This window comes from Saimiri boliviensis, chromosome 18 (assembly GCF_048565385.1).
Source record: "Saimiri boliviensis isolate mSaiBol1 chromosome 18, mSaiBol1.pri, whole genome shotgun sequence".
In the NCBI taxonomy this organism is placed as follows: domain Eukaryota; kingdom Metazoa; phylum Chordata; class Mammalia; order Primates; family Cebidae; genus Saimiri; species Saimiri boliviensis.
The window spans coordinates 33,528,053-33,548,491 of record NC_133466.1 but is presented as its reverse complement, the minus strand read 5'-3'; positions in this window follow the sequence as shown (position 1 = coordinate 33,548,491).

The window sequence follows — 20,439 nt, the reverse complement described above, 5'->3', positions numbered from 1 at the left end:
GAGCACATGGGAGCTTTTTCTCCATTTTTCTACCTCACACCTCTCCTAAATTCTGGGCTGATTTTAGTGCCTTTAGTATTGAAGTGGAGAACAAATTGTAAATTAAGGGGCAAGAAATTTGTATTTTATTAGTAATATTGTGAGATAGTTGTAATGCTTCTGGCACCCAGCCGTTGGTTAAAGAGGATTCTTTTTCTGGTAAGGTACATTTTTAAGCTTTTCCCTGCCCTCACTAGTGGTCTTCTATAAGCTTTCCCTCTAAATCAGGCAAATGTATTTCCTCTGTCAGGTCACCTAGGTTTTCACACTTCAAAGTCAGACCTCATCCAGACCACATCCCTGTTGGGTACATATTTTTTGCAGGAATTTAAGACAATCTTATAGAGAGAATAGAAGACAATGCCAGGCCAGTTCTCTTTCAAACATATGCTCCAATTTGGGTACATGAAATCGATAACATGTCTTTATTCAAACAAGCTCTGGGGAACATGCCACCCTAAATACTTTCTCTCAAAGAAAATATACAGCCATGTGTAGCCTTTAGATTTCTTAGACATGTCAGACATCAGTGCATAAGTTCCTCCATCTTCAAAAAGCACACAGCAAATACACTCAGTAGCTGTGTTGAAGCATTTCCCTAGGCTTCAGATAAGGGGAAAGGATTCCCACCACACCAAGCATTTGCTAAGTGGTGCCTATACATGAGTTTGGTCACCCTTTCCTCTTATCAAAATTAAAAGTCCAAAAGATTAAGAACTGTGATTTTAGAGAAAAAAAAAATTAGAGTACATTAAGACTGCTTACAATTTTATAATTTTAGTTTGATAAATCTCTTAGCCCACTTTCATATGTGAATATGTAGTTACCCTCTCTGTCTTAGGATCCCAAGTGAAACTGTAACTTAGTATTTTCCAGAACAGCTTAAAACAAAACAAAACAAAATAACAAAATAACAGGCCAGAGTGGTGGCTCACGCCTGTAATCCCAGCACTTTGGGAGGCGGAGGTGGACAGACGACCTGAGGTTGGGAGTTCAAGACCAACCTGACCAACATGGAGAAACCCCATCTCTACTAAAAATACAAAATTAGCCAGGTGTGGTGGGACATGCCTGTAATCCCAGCATGTGCCACCACTTGGGGGGCTAAGGAAGCAGAATTGCTTGAACCTGGGAGGCAGAGGTTGTTTTGAGCCGAGATCATGCCATTGAACTCCAGCCTGGGCAACAAGAGCAAACTCCATCTCAAAAAACCAACCAACCAACCAAACAAACAAACAAACAAAAACTATGAGTTGGGTACCTAGTATATAATATTTAGTAGTTAATAGTTGTTTTTCCTTATATAATTAAAATACACTTAGTTTTATGCTAGAACTATTAAAGGGAATCAATTTCAGGTAAAGAGTTTCCAGGAAAAGGCAGTTGTTTTACTTTGACGGGTCATTGCAAGGGTAAAAATAAGTTTTACCATATTGCAGTAGACATTGTACCGTAAAAAAGTACATGGTTGTTTTCATACAAGGTTAAGTTACTTAGAATCCTAAGAAATAGAAAAATGAATGAAGTTCTATTTCTTAGAAAGATTAAAAAAAATTAGACCTCATAAACTTTTTCTATCTTGGTTCTATATCACTAGTAGTTTGGTGCTGCTTTTTTTTTTTTAATTCACTTCAGTAATTAATATGACAAAAACAGGTACAAAAATCTAAGCTTCTTAAGTCATTTATATGTGTTTGTTAAAGCTAGAAATGTACTCAAAGTTTAAGAAGACCTTAACGCCAAAATTAACAAGTTCTTAAAATCATTATTATATTAAAATGAAAAAATGTGTTAGATATCTCTTAAGGAATACTGAGGAAGGCTACTCTGCTGAATGAATTAGTGAACAAAGGTCACTTTCCATGGCAGAAATTTTAATTCCATTGTAAATATGGTCTTCGATACAGGATTTGTAACCTTATTAAGAAAAAAATAGGAAACCAAAGAGAGGAGAAACGCAGAACCTGTTCAGACAGACTAACTTTTACAATAGGAAAAGCATCATCTGCAAATACCAAATGTTATAGAATTTGAAATCCATGCAAAGAAAAAAACTAGTAAGATACTTCCGTGACTATAAAATCAAATAGTATATCAACCATAGCAATATAGAAATATCAATGCCTTATTTTATAGAATTCAATATTGGTATATTCCTAGGTAGCAAGATTTGCATCGGTACATAATTAATGAACAGATCTGAATAAAACTGAACTGTAATATGGGTATGCAGTAAGATTTACTTGCACATATCAATTCCACCTGAAGTATGAAGTACACTAAAATAACTGACTATTTTTATAATTTACACTATTGAAAGGCCAATGCTAATATAATATTGGCAGTGAGATACCTTCAATAAGAAGAGAACTAAATAGCACACTCGTCATCTTCATTATTCTCTTGAAGAGTACTATTTTGGTACATGCATGTGCATGTGTCCTTGTGAGTTCACATGGCAACACTGCATGGAAATCATGAACATAACATTGTGAAGCAGGTTCAGTGTGTACTGGTATCAAACCCAGGGTGGGACTTGAAACACCAGACTAATATCATAAACCAGTATCAATCCACTTACATGGGTCCAGAAAGACAGAACACTCACACGACATGTTTCAAATGAAGCAAATTTTTCACTCACAGACAGGCAGCATGGAGCAACATAAGCCTAGGATTCACAGTGGACTCATCTGCCAAGGCTCAGGAAAGCTGCCCAGGGTGGTGCATGGAGTCTCTTCTGTATATGCCCCATTTCGCATTGCAGCTGAAGACTCTGAAAAGTGGACTCCACCCTGGCTTTTATACCTATGAACTCTTAATACTCCGGGCTAAAGCATTTCATGACAGATTATTCTAGAGAAAGATGAAAACTGAGCCCAGGCTGTTTTGGTCGATCCCTCCTTACCACAGAATGTGGCATGATGAGCACATTCTGCAGTCATTCTTGAGAACTACAAGTGAAAAAGGGAGAAAGAGCTGGGTCACCAAAGCCTTCTGGAGACTTGTCCTGCACTAATTAGTTTATGAAACATTACTAATAAATATGATTTTCATGAATTAATTATAATTCATCATTATAATTGATTTAATAAATTGTAATATAAATATCAGTATAAATACTGGTAGAAATAAAACATTTCTTCATTTGCCATTTTTCTCTCATAAGAGTGATTCCTATAAATGAGATTATTGCTGTGTCAAGGGATAGAAACTTTTTAAAATGCTTGATCTGTGGTGCAAAATTGCTTCTCATAAAAGCTGTGCCAACTAAATTGCCCACAAATGCAATTTACATAGGTCATACTTAGTATCTACTTTGCTATGCCTACATGTACACCTCCTTGAGCATTAAAAAAATAGCTATTTAAATTTCTCCTAGAAGTATTGTTTGTTCCTTTCTATACTTAGTTATATTATTTTTACAAGATTTAAAAATATTTACCACTGGATTTTAAGAATGATTTACCACTGGATTGATTTACCACTGGATTTTAAGATTGTGTAAAATTTGTTTGGATTTCTTTATGTTAGCAATAATCTGTTAGAATTCATTAGGAAAAATAATTTTCTTCATAATAGCAATAACAACAGCAATAAAACAAAGTTAGCGTATGTGTTAATAAATAGGTAAGAATTACCAGCATTACATTTGAAAGATTAGAAAGACAGTGACAGATATTGTTTAAAATATTTTGACAAAATATAAGCATAAGAGTAAGAGAACAGAATAGCAATAGAATCCCTTGATATTTAATGTATAGATTTTACAATTACACATGTACATCATTTCACAATTTTAATTTGTTTGCAAAACCCCTGATGATAAAAGAAAAGCTGACAAGTAGAAACATATTTGTTAACTTTAATTGGATTCTACTCAATGGACTAAGTAAGAAAAATTCATTCTCACTCAATATAGGTGGGCTTTGTCAAAGGAGTTGAAGGCCCAAATAGAGCAAAGAGGCAGAAGAAAGGCAAATTCATTCTCTCTCTCTCTCACTTCTGGACCTGGGACACCCATATTCCAGTGCCCTTGATCATCAGAATTCTAGGCTTTCTGACCTTTGAACTGGGACTTGCACCAGTGGCTCCCCTGGTTCTCAGCTCTTCAGCCTTGGAATAAGAGTCACACTATCAGCTCCCCCTGTTCTCAGGCCTGCAGAGTTGGACTGAGGTATGCCACCAGCTTCCCTGGATTTCCAGCTTGCAGGCAGCATATGGTGGGACTTTTCAGCCTTCATAGTTTTGTGAGCTAATTATCTTCATAAATCACCTCACACATAATTCTCTATGTATCCTATTGTTTCTGTTTCTATGGAAAACTCTCTCTAACCATGCTAACAATTTTAGAAGCACCACATGATCATATCAATAGAAACAAAAAAACAGTGATGGCAGAATCTCACAACCAGTCCTCACAAAACCTCTCAGCAAATTTAGAAGGCAGTTATTTAATGTATAAAAACCTACAGCTAACATTTCATTTAATTGCTAAAACTGAATGCTTTCCCTCTAAGATCAGAAATATGACTAGCAGGTTTAATTTCCTCTGTTTTATTTTGCATTTTACTAGATGTTCTAGACAGAGCAATAAGGGAAGATAAAAAATAAAATCCTTCCAGATAAAACAGGAAGTAAAAGTGCTCGTATTTATAGATGGCATAATTAAGGGAAATAATCCATTGAAGTTTTAAATAAGGAACTAAAGTCAGGTAATTTAAGAAATAAGATTAACATACAAAAATAGTTGATTTCTTCATCCTGGCAGCAAACAATTGGAAAATATTTTTTAAACACCCTTTACAATAGCATCAAAATGGAAAATAAAATTTTTATTGAAAGTGAAAAATCTGTACACCATAAACTATAAAACCTGCTGAGACAAATTAAAGAAGACCTAACTAAATGAAGAGAGATACATAACCATGTGTCAAAACACTAAATACTTACTTACAATGTGAATCTTTCACATTTGCCATTATTTGAAATTTGCATTATTTGATTCAATGCAATATTATGCGCTTTTACACTATTGGTGGGAGAGTAAATTAGTTCAACCATTGTGGAAGACAGTGTGGCAATTCCTCAAGGATTTAAAAAAGAAGTACCATTTGACCAAGCAATCTCATTGCTGGGTATATACTCAAATGATTATACATCATTCTGTTATAAAGACACATGCACACATGTGTTTATTGTGGCACTGTTCACAATGGCAAAGACTTGGAAGCAACCCAAATGCCCATCAATGATAGACTGGTAAAGAAAATGTGGCACATATACATCACAGAATACTATGCAGCCCTAAAAAAGGATGAGTTTATGTCCTTGGCAGGGACATAAATGAATCTGGAAACTATCACTCTCAGCAAACTGACACAAGAACAGATAACCAAACAACACTTCATGTTCTCACTCATAAGTGGACATTGAACAATGAGAACACATGAACACAGGAAGGGGAACATTACACACTGGGGCCTGTCAATGGGTGTGGGGCTAGTGGAGGGATAGCAAGGGTTGGGAGGGGATACAGAAGGGATAGCATTAGGAGAAATACGTAATGTAAGTGGCAAGGTGATGCCTGCAGCAAACCACTATGGCAAGTATATACCTATGTAACAAACCTGTACATTCTGCACATGTACCCCGGAACTTAAAAGTATAGTTTAAAAAATCACAGTAGGCATACTTTAAGGGAATTAACAAAATTATTATAAATTTCATTAAAAAATTAAAGAACTTTTAATAACTAAAGCAACTTTGAAATAGAACAAATCTGAGGTAACTAACTAAATTCAAAATTGATTGTAAAGGTTAATACTCAATATAAAATCAGCATAAAGATAAGCAAATAAAAGAGACAAGACTACAGAAATAGAACACATATGGGAAATTGATTTTCACAATAGGTAAAAAGACAATTACGTGGATAAATGCCAGTCTTCAATAAACATGATGGATACCTATATGCAAAAGTAAATTTGAATTCATACAACATATACATAAATGAACTCTAAATGTCATAGGTCTAAATATAAAACTAAAACTATGAAACTTACAGAAGAAAACACAGAAGAACATTTGATATAAGTAGATATTTTAAATGTTATGATAATACCACAAGCATTATTCATAAAATGAAAATATATAAAATTAAGCTTAATCAAGTAAAATCTTTCACTCCTTGAAACACACTGCTAAGTTTATAAAAAGATAATCCATATGTTGGGAGAAAATATTTACAAAGCACATATCTGTTGAATAACTTCTATCCAAACTATATAAAGCATACTCCAAATTTAATAATAGGAAAACAATAATAATTTGGTTAAAAAATATGAACACTAATTTCTCCAAAGAAGATGAGTACATGGAATATAAGGATTATGAAAAAAGCTCAGTATCATATGTTATTGGGAAACTGTAAAACTAATTTATATTAATACTACTATAGACCCAGCAGAATGTCTAAAATTAAATAATAATTTAAAAATATTTACTGCACTTATTATCAGGCAGTATGTAGGAAAATGGAACTCTCATACACAGTTGGTAGGAATGTAACAGTGTAACCACTTCTGAAAATTGTTTGCTAGTGTCTTAAAAGTTAAATATTCACCTATCATAAGATCCAGTCCATTTCTCGCTTTTACCCCATGGAAATGAGAGCATATTTCCATACAATGATTTTAGTATGAAGTCTTATAGTAGCTTTATTTGTAAAAGAAAAAATCTGGAAAAACATTCATATTCCTTCATCTAGTTAATTACTCATCTAAATGTAGTGATTCTGTAGAATGTATCGCTACTCATACAAACACAATGAACTATGCATACATACTACAAGGTGGAAGCATCTCAAAATAATTTTGCTCTAATAGAGACAAAATGAAAGACTACATACTTTTAATCCATTTATATAAAATTTAAGAAAATTCAAATTAATTTTTCAGTTTGGTTGGAAGCTGCTTCTCATGAGCCAGCCTCGAGTTAGATTTTGCTTCCTTTTCAATCATTCATATGCAAGGATAGAAATAGTTTTCACTATGCTTGGAATTGCCAATGTTTTCATGACTTTCCAGACTTATCTAACCACAAAAGTAATTGCCCAGCTGTAATCTAAATAAACAACAATATAAAACAAGGCTAAGGACTTAAAGAGACTTAATAACTGCAAAATACAAAACTAAGCTAAGCTTCTAAATTAGGCAGCTTTCTAAAGGAGAAAAAGTCTATTTAGAATTATTTTTAATGTTAGAAGATATAACAAACATGTATGCTAGCTTTATTATAAATGATGCATTTTACTGAGATAATTATACAGTTTATTGAATGACAAAAAATTAGTTACAAATCTATGCAAATTAAAATAATTACATTAATTATTATAGTTATAGATATACTGTACATTATTCAATCTGTTAGGAAATATAAATAAACTCATGGCTATTAAAAACATATTTTTTCTAACTCAAAATTTTGACAAGTATTCTTTAGTTCCTAGATTTTTTGTTTTCAGGACTATTTTTCAATAAACATAACCAGAGTCTGTTGAAAAAATCAAGACTTATTTTATATCTAGGGCAAAGAAAGCATAAGTTGAGACTTTTTATTGCCAGAGAGAAAGAATGCTTATAAATTTAGAGGACTGCAGAATCTCATATTTCCATCAACTTGACTGTATTTGAACATCAATAAGAAATTAATAGTCACTCATATATATATATAAATGATATCTGTAAAAAGTTGTGACAATGATAATCAAAAAGAGAAAATGTTTAATCACGTGTCAAAAGTCAGTAAACATAATGGAGCATATTTCTTTTGAATTTTGTGCTATAGCCTGTTATAATTACATTAATTTTGTGATTAGTACTCATATATTTTGTTTTAAAAAATAAAAATATATTAGGCACACAATTTTAATTTAACTTAAGTTTAGAGTTTGAAGTCAGAATGAACTTAAATTTAGCACTTTAAAAAAGAATGGTTTTTATTTGTTTTATTTATTATACTTTAAGTTCTGGTGTACATGTGCAGAACGTGCAGGTTTGTTACACAGGTATACACTTGCCATGGTGGTTTGCTGCATCCATCACCCCATCATCTACATTAATTATTACTCCTGATACTATCCCTCCCCAATACCCCAATTCCTGCTATTTTAATAAAATCTCACAACAAAATAGAACATTGATATGTAGAAACAATAAATATCCAAAGGAAAAATATTTGAAATAAATAGGGAACATATTAGTAAAGGACCAAACTCAATTTTTGGATTAAGAAATGTGTCTTTCTGCCTATAAGCCCATCTACTGGGGAGGCTGAGGCAAAAGAATTGCTTGAACCCAGGAACCCAGGAGGCAAAGGTTCCAGTGAGCCAAGATCATGTCACTTCATGATGTCACCTGAGCAACAGAGCAAGGCTCCATCTATTTAAAAAAAAAAAAAAGTTTACCTGATGTTACAAGGGGAGATTGTTTTAAGGGACAATGTAATACGTTTATGTGTTTTCTTCCTTACAGAGTGCTAAAATTTGCTTATAAATGACCAAATATATGTGGAAATTAGGATGCGTTAATGTGTTTGATGTCCAACAAATCTTGAGAGTAACTCAGTACAAAACGAAATAAAAATTTATCTTATTATGTGTTTTCGGCAGCCCCAAAGCTGTCACCTGGTTGGCATGTCTCTCTGCATTCCTTTCATCATACTCCATGTTTGCTTGCTCTTGGTGACAAGGAGCAAAGATAATGCTCTGTTTAAAAGTTTTGAATAATATTGAAATGATATTCAAACTGTAACCAAAGTAGAGGACTTTTAGTCCATGTATTAGTATTAATTTGTAGCCTCGGTTTTGTTTTTGTTTTTGTTCTGCCTAACAGAGTATACATTTGATTTTTCTGTGAAGCATCCAGTGAGTATTTAAAGGAGGTACTGTATAAGAACCTTCAAAATTAGACACTTAGATTGAATTGCATTCATATTACAGCTTCTAGTATTTTCACTTTAAATAAATGTTAAAATTAAGTCGCCAACAACAAAAATAGAAAAAAGTGACTTTCATTAAATACTGAAAAACATGGCTCAAGTAGAAGCAGAAGTTGCTAGACAAAATTAAGGCAGGCAAAGTGGGGGAATTAAGGAGGTATGTAAATGGAATTTATTAGAAGGAAAATCAATAGTCTAAGTGATGTATAGGATAATAGGTTGAAAGAAAAAAAAAAAAAAGAAAGATACAATATTGACTCCTAAGTCTGTAGTCCTGTGGAGCTATTTGATAAATAGTGCCTTTCACTAGGATAAGAAACCCTAGAAGGATAGAGGACCATTTTAATTGACAGAGGGGCAAAAAGATCATCAGTTTAGTTTTCCAGTGTTGTGTTTGGGATTGGTACATGTTTATGATTCAGGTAAGATACCAGGACTAGAGACATTAATTTGGAAACCATTTATTTATATCTTGTTAGTAAATAAATCAACCTAAAAATAGAAATATTGAGAAGACCCCAAAGTTTCAATGAATCCCAACAATAATGGCTGAGTAAATGAAGATATGACAGCAAAGAAAACAAAGAGTGACCACAGTAACAGGAAGAAAACCAGCAGTTTTGTCAGGAAATCAAAAGTAAGAAAGATTTTCAGTATTCCTGAAAAGTCAATCAAGATAAAATGTATAAAATATCCAAGAAATGTAAAGACACTGGTAACTTTAATGAGACTAGATGCATAAGTTACCCTGGAAACAGATTAGCATCTGATAAATAAGTTGATGAAGAAAAAAAAAGTCATCTATGTAAGAAAGGAGATGACTAGATCAAGAAACAGGAAAATGTTTTGTAATCAATATTGTGTGTTTAGTGTGTTTCTTTAAGGTAAGAGATACTCTGACTGGGTGAAGTGGAGGTATTGGATGTACAAGAGCAAGAAGTTGAAATTTAAACTCTTTCCAATTTATTTATTTATTCATTCATTTATTTATTACAGAGTAAAGTATAACCAAGTTTATTAGAACAGTAAAGAAACCAAACAGTAGCTATTGCATAGGGAGAACAGCCAAAATTTACAATCTCAAAGTGAAAATAAGAACTGTAACTCAATGTATAGTTTGGAGAATCCCCTAAAGTAGTTGAAGTCTCACCTTTTGCATTGTACCAGAAGATGAGTCATAGATACAGAAAGACATGGAAGTTTGGTAAAAGTCTTATCTTAAACATGGAGAGGACTCCGTGGGATAAGGTCAAATATTTGTAAAAGTAGAAAAGTACTGAAGTGCTTGTTTTTGCAAATTGAGGTATTGAATTTGATCACAGAATTATGGTTGTAAGAATAAAACATATTTGAACATAGTATTATGCCAGTAGGAATAAAATGTCAAACTCTTTTGAGGTCATATTTAAGGTTATTGATCCTTCATTTATTACATTTGCAACATCTTTTATTATGACTATATCTAACAAAGCACTCAAAAAATTATTCATTAGTATTTTTGCCATTCAATGACAATAAAAATTCAAGGGAATTCACATTGTTAATAGATAAGTGTGCTATGAACTTTATGCTAAATAAGAAAAGAAAGGAAGAAAGGACTGACAGCAAGGAGAAGGATCTGTGAACTAGATGTCCTGATGAGAAAGAAATGGTTTTGTACAATTTTTCTTATGTTTGAATTGGTAGTTTTAGAGATTAAAATGGCAGCAGGAGATCAAAAGTTCCTGTATGCTGAGAAAGCATTAAAAAAATAGGTCATTATAAATTAGGAGGTTTAGGAGGTTTCCAAACTGCAAGACAAATTTATCAGAATTGAAGTTTTCCACATAGTGTATGGATAAGCTATTCAAATAGTTGACTAGTGTTTTTTTGCGAAAGCGAAGCAGTTACTAAAAATTCAACAGATGCCAACTATTAGGAGTAAGCCAAAGATTGGTGGGGGGATATTATTTAAAGAATAATAGAGATAATAGACTTTCTGTAGCTTTTATTATGGTGGTTGTCTGTTTCATCAGTTTTCCTGAAAGGTGATAGAGAATTGCTCGAGAAGCAGAAGTGAAGAGCATGACTTGGAAGGCTAAAGAGAAAGTGACATCCTTGGGGAAGAAATATGTTTCAGCCATGAAAGAAGCAGCAGGAAATTTCTTCACAAGGAGTAATAAACTCACTAAGTACGAAGTGTAGTTTCTGTAGGCAGAAAGAAACAGGGGGACGGTTAATTAGCAGAAGTCATATTGACATACAGCATAGTAGAGAATATTTGACATAAAAACTAAAATTTGAGCTTCGGTTTACAAAAACAGGAATAAAAGGTCTAGGGATGTGATTTAAAGAGTTTCTTTGAAGAATATTTTAGTTTTCTATTGTTGATTAAAAATATCACTAAGTTAGTGGCTTGAAAGAATATCCATTAGCTTACAGTTTAGTAGGTAAAAACTCTAGGCAAGCTCGATTGTTCTCTGCTTAGTACCTTTGAAGATCAAACTTGGGGTGTCATCCTAGCTAAGCTGTTATCTGGAGTATCTGAAGAAAAATCTGATTCCAAATTCATTGAAATTGTTAGTGAAATCTAGTTCCTTGAGATTGTGTAATTGAGGACCTCAATTCCTTAACAGTTTTTAGTAAAGGGCTGACTTCAGCTTCTAGAGGGTATTTTCCAGTTTCTTTTTATGGAGCCAAGTCCATCCTCAGAGCCAACAATAGCATATTAAATCGTCATTGTGCTTTGACTCTGTTTCACATTTCCTGCTACTATCATGTGGATATAGTTCTATGCTTTTAAGAGCTTTTGTAGTTGTACCAAAACTACCAGATACGTACTCCTTGTCTTAAGATCAACTACACTGTATAAAATAACACAATCATCAAAGTGATATAGCATAATATTCTGTTTCTGGGGATCAAAGTGGGATATTTTCTTGGCCATTTTACAAATTCTGCCTACCATAAGCTCTTTGAGGAAAAAGGGAATTAGACTTGGTATTACTACATGAACACCAGAAGGGTTAGTCTGGAGTAAACATTAGTATCAATTGCGGGGCTTTAAATATAACTCAGGCTGGAGCCCTACCCCAGAACAAATAAGTTATAATTTCTGAGGGTGAGGCCTAGGAATTAGTACAAAACTTCCCAGTCATGTTAGTCTCAGAAGTTACAAGGTAACAGTACACCATGTATGGTAGCAACATCAGACATACTTTGAGCTAACTAACAATAGATAGCCTTTTTATTCTAATTAATTCGTTCCCAGACTTCTTTCTAATTTCAAAGATTCTGAGAGTTCTAAATTGAATATTTGGGGACAGATTATGAACAATGACATTTTCACATATCAATCTAGACAGACAAGCAGGTCTTGCCAAATTTAAAGAATCTTTTAGAATCCTTCAAAACCTGGTGAAACATTAAACCACTTTCAAAGGTGGATAATGCAATAGAAAAAGGGCAACTCCTCTGAGATCTGCTAAAGATATCTGTAAGCATAGGCATTAGAAACGTGATTTTATATTTTGAAAAGGCATATATAAGCCTTTGTAAAATTCAAAGACTTTATAGTTTAAAACTTCTAGAATTATGCTTATGTCGAATCAGAGTTATTTTTTATAATAGCTCTGAACAGTTTCAAATTGTAACCTAGATTTCAATTACATCCATCTGATCATTCATAGATAATGAATTTATCCGAAAATAACCCATTTCCAAAAAAAAAAATATCTGTAACTACCACCAGGCTGGAGTTCAGTGTTGCAATCTCGGCTCTCTGTAACTTTTCACCTTCTGGGTTCAGGCTATTCTCCTACCTCAGCCTCTTGAGTAGCTGGGACTACAAGTGCATGCCACCATGCCCAGCTAATTTTTGTATTTTTAGTAGAGGTAGGATTTCACCATGTTGGCCAGTATGGTCTCCATATCTTGACCTCCTGATCCACCCACCTGGGCCTTCTAAAGTGCTAGGACTACAGACCTGAGACACCGCAACCAGCCATCTCAATCATTTTTATCTACTGTATTTAAATTATAGGATTAAAAAAATATATATATTATATATATATTTATCAAATTAGTTTATGCAATTTTACATAAAATTGCATATATTTGCATATTTACCATAAACTTACAAGGAAAACACTCATGAGCATTTTAAAAACATTTCATAATTTAGAGTTACAAATTGTTATCTCATTTTCATGACTTTTATTCCAACAGAATGGTAGTCTCTCAACTAAATAAGGACATCCTCCAGATAAACTGTAATAACATATCTGTTGGTGAAATATTGAACCCTTTTTCATAGAGACTGAATAAAAAAAGATTCTGACCACTTTAACCACTTAAATTCAAAATTGTGCTGGAGTACATTACCAGTGAAATAAAGCAAAACAAAAATAAATAAATAAATAAATAAATAAAAGTTAAAAAGCAGGAAGAAAAGCTATCTTTATTCAAAATGGTTACAATTTTCTACATAGATTATCTGGGGGAATCTCACAATGCAAAACAAGTATAACTAACAAGTTTATCAAGTTTTATGATAAAAGGTCAATATATAAAAATAAGTTGCACTCATTTTGTTTCTTTTTTATAACTATATTTTGATAGAATTAAAAATAATCCACAATATTTTTAAACAATGTAAAATACTTAATAAAATGGGTTGTAGCCTCCGAAAGATATGGCTACACCCTAATTCCCAAGCCCTGTGAATACTTTCTTAAGAAAACAAAAAACATTTACAGTTGTAAATAAAGGATGTCAAATTGAGAATATACTGGATTATTTAAATATTCCCTAAACCTAATGACTAATGTCCTTAGAAACACAGATAAGAAGGCCATGTAAAAATAGAGGCAGAGTTTGGAGTGATATTGCCATGAACCAAAGAATGTTGAAAGCCTACTGAAACTAGAGGAAAAGGAAGCTCCCCTAGAGCTTCCAGAAGGAGTCTAGGCCTGCTGACATCTTGATTTTGGGCTCTGGCCTCTAGAAAGATGAAAGAAAACAATTTCTGTCACTTTAACCCACCAAGTATGTGATAATTTGTTTTGGCAGCACTGGAAAATTAATACACTTAATAATAAATTTAATTAAAAACATGTTAGACATATGAGCATATTAAAACTATAAAATACTGTTGATAGAAAGTAAGGAACAACTGAAAAATTAAGAAATAGCATATCTAAGTAATATTGTTATCATTATGACGGCAGAGGCTGCTCCAGATGGCCTGGGGCTGCAGTCGGGAGGCATGGGCTGGGCTGCACACTCTATGGAGCCCAAGAGCAGGAGGAAGCCATGCCCCTGACCCCAGGAACAGCTACAGCCACATAAATGGTGCTGCAGGTTCAGGCCCCCTACTCCACAGAGAAGGCAGCAGCTCACCTCCCGACCTGCACCCCAGGAGCAGCTGCAGCCACTCCTTAACTGTGGAATCTGCACTCTTAGGGGGCTAGGAAGGGCTCCCTCACCCTTGAATGCTCCAAAGTGCCTGATACTGCTGCCTAGTTTCTCCCTTCCAGAATCCCGGAACAAAGTCAGGGCCAAGCCTGGGTGCCATGAATGCCCAACTTTCAGGCCAGATATGCCGTGAAGGCTGGGGGCTGGGCTTCGAGTCCCACTCTCATAAAACTCAAATAAAACACTTTTAAGACTTTTTAAACTCTAATTGTTCATGTTTCTTTTATATTTACATAAATTTTCTTCTAGAATTCTCAGTTGACTGTCCCCGTCACCTCCGACACTTTAAATATAGTCAGGCACCACATAATAACAATTTGGTCAATGATAGACACATACAGGACAGTGGTTCCTTTCCACTGTAATGGAGCAAAATGTTTCCTCTCATCTAGTGAAACTAGCCATTTTCACATCATAGCACAATGCATCGCTCCTGTGTTTGTGGTGATGCTGTTCTAAACAAATCTGGTACACTGCCAGTTGTATGAAAGTATTATACATTTACAGGCAGTACAGATTAATAATGATATAATTAATAATGATAAATGCCCATGATACTGGTTTATGTATGTACTGAACTATACTTTTATCAGTATTTTAGAGTTTATTCCTTCTACTTATTAAAAATAAAAAGGTTAACTTTGAAACAGCCTCAGGCAAGTCCTTCAGGAGGTATCCCAGAAGAAAGTACTGTTATTATAGGAGATGACAGCTCTGTGCATGTTAGTTCTCCTGAAGACCTTCCATTGGGACAAGATTTGAAGGTGGAAGACAGTGATATTCATGATCCTAACCCTCTGCAGACCTAGGCTAATGTGTGTGTTTGTGTCTTACTTTTTAGCCAAAAAAGCTTAAAAGTAAAATGAAATTAAAAATAAAAAGTTTATAGAATAAAGATATGAAATATATTTTTGTACAGTTTTATAATGTGTTTGTGTTTTAAGTGTTACTACAGAAGTGAAACATTTAAAAACTTAAAGTTAACAAAGTAAAGATTTAAAGTAAGCTAAGATTAATTCATTATTAAAGAGAAATTTTTAATAAATTGATTTTAGCCAAAGTGTACAGTTTATAAAATCTAGAGTAGTGTAAGATAATATCCTAGGTCTTCATATTTAGTCACAACTTACTGACTCACCTAGAGCAACTTCCAGTCCTGCAAGCTCTATTCATGGAAAGTACCCCATACAAGTGTACCATTTTTTATTATATTGCATTATTCCAACACCTTTTCTATGTTTATATATATTTAAATACACAAAAATCATTGTGTCACAATGACCTACAGTATTCAGTACGATAACATGCTGTATAGGTTTGTAGCCTAGGGGCAATAAACTGCCCCATAGAGCTTAGATGTGTTAGGCTATACCATCTAGGTTTGTGTAAGCATACTCTATGATGTTGACACATTGACGAAAATCACGTAATGGCATATTTCTCAGAATGTGTCTCATTTTCATGTGACACCTGGTTGTGTATTATCCAACTCCTATGGCCTTAAAAGATTCTGCTGAGACTAAAAAGCTTCTGCATAGCAACAATCAATACGGTATACAGTTACCTATAGAATGTGAGAAAATATTTGCAAACTATCCCTTCAACAAAGCACTAAAATTCAGAATATATACAGAACTTATCAACAAGACTGAAACAAACAATCCTAGTAAAAAGTGGGCAAAAACATGAACAAACATTTCTCAAAAGAAAACATATGATTAGGCAACAAACATGAAAAAAATTTCAGCATCACTAATTATCAGAGAAATGCAAATCAAAAACACAATGAAATACCATCCCACACCAGTCAGAATGGTTTCGATTAAAACATCAAAAAATAACAGATGTTGGCAATGTTGCAGAGAGAAGGGAATGTCTATATTCTGTGGTGAGATTATATATGAGTTTAGCCCTGTAGAAAACAAAATAGAAGTTGGCTGCTGTTCTTATTGAGAATCCCTTGGATGCAGTGAATTTCATTTATCTTGCTTTTTCTAGATTCTCCTCGCATCTTTGTCTTTCAAAAGTTTGATTATAATGTGCCTTGGTGTTGATATCTTCAGATTTATCCTATTGTAGCTTGTTGAGTTTTTTAATATATGCCTATTGATATATTTCCTTAAATTAGAAAATCTTACAGCCATCATTTCCTTGAAGACTCTCCAGCTCTTTCTTCTCTAAGAGTTCTATAATGTATAGATTGGTCTGCTTGATAATATGGTATATGTCTCAGGCTTTGTTCAATTTTATTTGTTCTTTTTGCTCTCTGCTCATCACAATCAATAATTTCAAATGTATTATCTTCAATTCTGGATTATCTGTTTTGCATGTTGAAATCTGCTGAGATGCTCTAGTACATTTTTCTACTCCATTATTGTAAATTTTAGATTCAGAAATTTTGTTTCATTCCTTTTTAAATAATTTTTCAAATCTCTTTATTGAAATTCACATTTTTTCATGTACCATTTTCATAATTTAATTAGTTTTCCTTTAACTATCTTAGCAGATTTAAAACAATTTTGTTCAAGTCTTGGTCTAGCAAACCCAATGTCTGTCTATCCTCAGGAATGCAATCTGTTTTTTGTTTGTTTGTTTGTTTTTGTCTTTGAAGGGACCATGTTTCCCTGTTTCTTTTGTGCCTTATAATTTTTTGATTTTGAAAAACTGGGCATTAAAAAAAATCAGCAACCTCTCAGTTTTAGCAAACTGTGTTGAGAAAGTCCTCTGCTTATTATTTGGATACGTTTGAGTCTTTGTCATCAGGCTGAGGTAGAAACTTTGCGTATTTTTATGTCTTTTCTGAGTGCTCATCTTCTCCAGGCCTGAGTGTGGCTTTTTTGATTATCCTGTATACATAGATGCTTTTGAATTCCCTAATTTCCTGAAGAGCTTTTTCACAGATTTTGAGGGGTCTTACATGGTCTGTTGTGTCTTCTCTTCGAATTTCTCGCCCTAGTCTGTGAGTTTTTGTATCTCTGCAGTTTTTTCAAGTAGCATTTAGATTCAAGTGCTGCCTGGGATCCAAGTTAGAATACCGTATTCTACTCTCTCACCTGAGCTCTGAGTTGGTTGAAACAGAGTACCTGTCCTTCTGGCTGCCTCCAGACAGATTGGAATATTGCAAATAGGATATTTTCTGCTCCTTTCCATTAAAATGATGGTATTAAGAACTAGGATACTGCTTCCTTCAGAGCAAAATTGTACCAGGCTGGGGAGATAGCAGGGCAAGGAAAGTAAAAATACCATTAAATTTCTGACTATTTTGAAGGTGACTTTCTTCTGACGGATGTTTCTTGCTTTCTGCAGTGCTTTAACTGTTTTTAAGAGTTCTTATAAAGTTTCTTTAGCCAGCTTCAAGTTTAGTTTTTGAGAATTGTCGTGGTTTGGGTTATTTTTTTTTTAAATGTTTCTAGGACAGAATGAGAGCCTGGGGCTTTTCTAGTTTACAATTTTGCAGACATCCTTCTGGAAATTTGATTTCCAATACCACATGATTAACAGAAGACATCTTAGCATAATTTGTTTTTCAGCAAATGTTTAAAAAATTTTCATCAATTAATACTATGTATCATTTCATTTTTTTAATTTTAAGAAACAAAGCCTTGCTCTGTCACCCAGGATGGAATGATCTCAGCTCCCTGTAACCTGTAACTCCTAAGCTCAAGTGATCCTTCCTCTTCAGCCTCCTGAGTAGCTAGGACTACACACATCTGATACCATACTTAGTTAATTTTATCTTATTTCATTTTTTTGTGTGCAGATGAGGTCTCACTATGTTGCCCTGGCTGCTCTCAAACACCTAGCCTCAAGCAATCCATCTTCCTATCTCAGCCTCCCAAAGCATTCAGATTACAGATGTGAGTCCCATACCTGATTAACTTACAGTTTCTTTAAAGTTCTAGTTTTCAAATAAAAACAAAAATTGAGGTACAAATAGTTAAAGCATTTTTATAGCATTAAGTTTCTCTTTAACTTAGTAACATTGTCATCCTGACATTAATTCTTTAAACTGATAGACAGATAGATAAGTCCACACATATTATCTATCCCTATCTGTTTATCCTATTGTAGGATGTCCTGGGATTATTGCATTGAACTTATATTTCTTAGAAAAAATTAAGTTCAATAAATTAAAATATTATAATTATTCAATAATTTTAAGTTGCCACTATTATTTTCATATTTTCTTTCACTTCCTCCAATTTTTCTTCCTGGAATTTTCAAGGAATGAACATTTTCAAAACATAAGTAAATATTAAATATTAAAAATAGCAGACAAAATTTCTTTCTTCACCTAGCATTTTCTCTTAAATTCAGACTAAGAAGCCATTTTCCTCTTAATTGTATTAAATCTATATATTTTAATGTTACAAAATAATCCTATGTGACAATGGTTAATTCTTGATTCTCAAATTACAATCTCAAATTACCATTTTTCAGTAGCATTGGACACAATGAATCATTCCTACTTTTTAGAAATTTTTTTTTAATTTATTTCAGGACATGTATACTTTACTAGACTTCAATGTACTTCATAAGTTATTTATTATGGTTCTAACTTTCTGGATCTTCTTTATCCCAGCCTCTGATTTTGAATATCTTCTGTGGCTTACTCCTTCTACCACTTTTCTTTTTCAACTACAGTCTACCAAGGTATTCACTTCCAGTTCCCTGACTTTAGATAGTGTAGATTCACTAATTCCCAGTTTTTTATTTTCTTCAGCCCTCAGGTACCACTGTTGGAGACATCTATATCAACACCTATGAACTACAGCTCTTACCAGTCCTACAGTTGTTTATATTTAAAATATAACTAAAGCCCTCATAGGTTTTCATCTAAACTATTAAAATATCTAACTAAAAATCTTGTTGCTTACACTAATAATCCTTTCTAGACTATTCTCTATGGATTAGCTAGAATATTGTTGTAAATCAATAAAACGTATTGTATTGTTTTCCTGCTAAATATGTTCTGGTGGTGGGATCCTAAAAGGTTAGAACAAAGTCCAAAGTGCTACTGAAGGCCTCCTAAAAGGCCTTAAATGAGATGACCTGTATTTGTTTCCTACTACTGCAGTAAGAAAGGAACACAAACTTAATCTCTTAAATCAACACAAATGTATTATCTTGCAGTCCTGGAGATTAGAAATCCAAAATGGATTTCACTGGGCTGAAATAAAGACATCATCAGGTCTTCACTCCTTCCTGAGGCTCTGGGAGAGATCCATTTCTTTTCTTTTTACAGTTCTCAAGGCTCTGCCTATCATATCTGGTTTATGGTTCTCTTTTGTGTTTGAAGCCAGAAGTGATTATTGAGTCTTTCCTGTTGGAGTCCTCTGACACTGACTTCTCTGTCTTCCTCTTTTACTTATAAGGAAATCTGTGATTACACTGCACTCACCCAGATAACCCACTATATATTCCCCATCTCAAAACAAGCTGATAAACAAATTTCATTCTATCTGAAATTTTAATTCCCATTTGACATGGAACATAACATATTCAAAAGTTCCAGGGATTAGAACATGCACCTCTTTTAATGAGCCTTGGCTCCTGCTGAATTCCAACGTCCAATTCTAAAATAATCTTTCCCTTTATTCCATACATTCCCACTAGTGGGCTCAATTTCCTTCCAACATGACAAATTTGCTCCAATGTCAGGGTATGTGAATTCTTGTTCTTTCTGCTTGGAGAAGTCTTTTAACGGGCTTTCCTATTACATCTTTTAACAATTTTGCTTCAGATGCTGTCCAAATTTTACATCTTGAGAGTTTTTTTTTTTAATCGTTGTATTTGTAATAATCTTTCTAACTTCAGCCTTTCCCAACTAAACTTTATTTTTATTTTAATACATTTAGGGAGTACAAATACAGTTGTGTTATATGAAGATATTGTGTAGAGGTGAAATGGATGATTTTAGTGAAACTATCATCAAAATAGAAAGCA